Below are 3,355 nucleotides of genomic sequence, written 5' to 3'. Positions count from 1 at the left end.
CCCCCATGTCCCCCTGTGTTGGGGACACCGGGAACACACCGAGGTCCTGTTTGGGACACTGTGGGGACATAGTGGTGACCCAAAATGGGACAGGGGATGTCAGGGTGGCCCTGGTGTCCCCAAGGGAAAGGACACCTTGGGGGACCTCCACAACAGAATCCCAGTGTGTCCCTGGTGTCCCCAGCTGGAGATCAGGGGACACTTGGGCCTTGTTGGGGACATCGAGGCAACACCAGGGCCATGTGAGGACACTCAGGGGACATCGGGATCCCACTGGGGACATTGGGAGGATATTGTGGACCCCACCCTGGCCCCAGGTAGGGGGAGCAGGGGGGACAGTGACGTCACCTCTTCCTGCTTCCTCCATCTGGCGGGGCCACGTTCCTGCGTGTCCCCAACTGTCACCCGGGCGTGTTTGTCACCCAGACTATCCCCAGAGCTTCCTCAGAGTGTTCCCAAGGTGTCCCTGGAGTGTCTCTAGTGACCATGGAGACCCAAGAGGTGCGACAATCCCAGCACAGTGCTGGGGGGGAGGTGACGGGGGGACAGAGGGGTGACAGAGGGGACAGGAGGGCGTGGCAGGAAGGGGGGAGGTGACAGAGGGCCAGAGGGGACTGAGGGTGACAGGTCTGGCGGAGGTGACGGGGGTGGCAGAGGGGATGAGGGGATGAGGGGGTGACAAAGGGACAGAAGGGGCAGCAGAGCCCTCCAGGGAGGGGACAAAGGGACCCCAGGAGGGCACAGAGGCAACCGCAGGAGGCCACAAATGCCAGCAGGTCCCCGACACCTCCCCTGTCCCCTCCCCAGCTGCTGGAGGCACTGGTGGCCATGGTGGCCACCCTGGGCAAGGTGGTGGCCACAGTGACTGGGCAACACAGGGACGTGCAGCAGCGTGTGTCCCCAAAGTTCCTGCACACGGCCCTGAGGAGATTCACCTGGAGACTCCATGAGAACCTGGACCTTGGCAATGTCACCTCTCTGGGCCACCCTTGTGTCACCTCCCTGGGCCAGGCCCTGGCTGCCCTCGGGGCCACCCCTGGGACTACCTGGGCCGATGTGAGAGCTGCAGCCGAGGCCTGGCAGGAGTTGGTGGCCACACTCCAGGACAGCTGGGACTGGCTGGCCATGGAGACCTCTGAGCTCCATGAAGCCTGTGCACACGGTCTTCAACATGGCCATCGCCCGGGCCAGGGACCCGCAGTACGAGGCCACCCGCCAGGCAGATTGGGACACAGATTTGGACAAGCTGGAGGCCATAGTCCGGCTGCTGCCGGTGCCCCTGGGCATGGATGAGGGGCCTGGGCACGATGCCCGGGAGGCCGCGGCCACCAGTGAGGCCATGGATGAGGCTGCGGCAGCCACCATCTGGGCAAGGGCAGCCACCAGGAGGGGAAATTGGGCAGAGGAGCGCCTGGGGCAGCTGGAGCGCTTGATGGAAGCGTGTGACAGAGCCGGGTTGTTCCTCCAGGAGCTGCAGGGGCAGCTCGGGGCCATTGAGCTTTATCTGGAGGGTACAGAGGAAGTGTTCCCCAACGTCCCCGAGGCCTTGGTGGCCCAAGTGGCCAAGTTTGAGCAGCTGTGGAATGCCAGTGCCCGCCTGGCCAAGGATCACCTGCTGGGGATACTTGAGGTCATTGACAACATCCTCTTGAATCCCTATGCTGGCCCTGGTTGCCCCAGTGGCCACAGTGGCCCTGGCAGCCGTGCAGTGGCTGAGCAGTGCCACAAAGCCATGGAGGACATCCCGAGGCTGCTGCGGGGACAGTGATGTCACCGCTGTGACCTCATCGGGGTGGTGACATCTTCAGGGACATCACTGCTGTCACTTGTCCCCTCTCCCCTCCCCACACGGTATTTGAGACAAATCTGGGGAATTTTCATTGAAATTGTCCCAAATCCTGATGGGAATTGCTGGGGTGATGTCACTGGAGACACTCAGGGGAGGACACTCAGGGACACACAGGGAGGACACTCAGGGACAATCAGGGTCACCTGGGGACACTCTGGGGACAGTCAGAGACACTCAGGAACACTCAGGAACACTCTGAGGACACTGAGGGACACTGTGGAGACACTCAGGGACAGGGGACAGGGGTGAATCAGTCCCCTCAGCATCTTCCAGCCTTCCACAGTGGCTGCAGCAGAGCTGGGTCATAAATGACAATTTAATAGCTGGTTTCTGCAATTCTGCATTGGCTTCTGCACAATGTTATTGATCACAAGTATTTTGCTCTGGTATTTGATATTGATACTGATTATCAACAATTCCTTGTAGCTGCTCGCTGGTACAATGTAATCTATCAGTTTATGTGTGCACCGTGTAACCAATTTAATGCTGGGGTAAGAAATAGATATTATATCATACGCCTTAAAATATTAAAAATAGACAAATATTAAATAGATAAGTAATAAATGTTAAAATAGAGACTGTGCAATGGTAAAATGCTTTTGTGTAACTGACTCAAGTGTAAAACAATTCCCTTGTTTCTCACACCTGTGGACTGGCCTCTCCAGGTGATAACAGTGACACAAACCTGAGAAGAATTTATCAATTGATCAGGGGGTGTGAAAAAACAGGATGGAACCAGGAGAAGAAATCAAATATATTGACCGGTATCTACAGAATGTCCCGCAGACAAGTCGGAGGTTAAAACCAAACAAGAGTTCCTGAAACATCCAAACCTCCCAGGAATATTTGAAGAATGTCTAAACTCAGGAATGTGTTTGTAGCCCTGCGGTGGATGCAGATCTGGAGAACAATGGGTTAAGTTACAGGCGAGTTGTTTGGCCCACTGCCAAAATCCTTTATATCCCTTATTAAACTTCTACAATTTCCAAAGAGTGAACTTTTTTTTTCACACCCGGATGTGGTTTGGCGGGGCGGGGGGCCCACTGCTGAGCACTGACCCTGCCCCGGGTGTCGCTAGAACCCCCAAAAACTGCACCCAGCACCGCTTTGTTGGGAGTTGGGTTTTTCCTGTTCTTTCCTTGTCACTTGTGGATTTTTTTCCCATTGACTTGCTAAGAGGCACTGCTGGCTGAGTGCTTGAGAAGGCGGGGAGGGGAAACTCCTCTGGTTTTTGGGAGTTCCTCTGGGAGTGTGGGACAGATATACCAGGAGAATGGGGGGCAGGTAAAAACGATGGGGTTGGAGGCATCCTCTCTCTCTTTCTCGCTCTTTGTCATTAGTGGAGGACAGGAGGACAGCCAGGCTGTCGCTTACTGCAGAGAGAATACACTGCCACCGCTGGAGCTCAGCCCCAGGGATCCTGAATTTCATGTGCCCTGGGAATCCTGAATTTAGTGTTGTTAAATATGAAAGCAGGTTCCCGGTACTAAAAGTGATTTCAGCATT

At 55.8% G+C, this 3,355-nt stretch overlaps 1 long non-coding RNA gene across 1 annotated transcript; it reads left to right on the top strand.

Annotated features, from left to right (window-relative positions):
- Positions 1-337: 337 nt before the first annotated feature.
- LOC135291644 (uncharacterized) lies at positions 338-2,839 on the top strand. The gene is made up of 2 exons (XR_010354408.1): positions 338-501; positions 2,515-2,839. It is a non-coding gene; the product is annotated as an uncharacterized LOC135291644 (long non-coding RNA).
- The last annotated feature ends 516 nt before the right edge of the window (positions 2,840-3,355 follow it).

The sequence above is a fragment of the Passer domesticus genome, assembly GCF_036417665.1.
Source record: "Passer domesticus isolate bPasDom1 chromosome 26 unlocalized genomic scaffold, bPasDom1.hap1 SUPER_26_unloc_1, whole genome shotgun sequence".
NCBI classification, from domain to species: Eukaryota; Metazoa; Chordata; class Aves; order Passeriformes; family Passeridae; genus Passer; species Passer domesticus.
The sequence above is the reverse complement of the archived record's forward strand: the minus strand, read 5'-3'. Positions and strand labels throughout refer to the sequence as shown.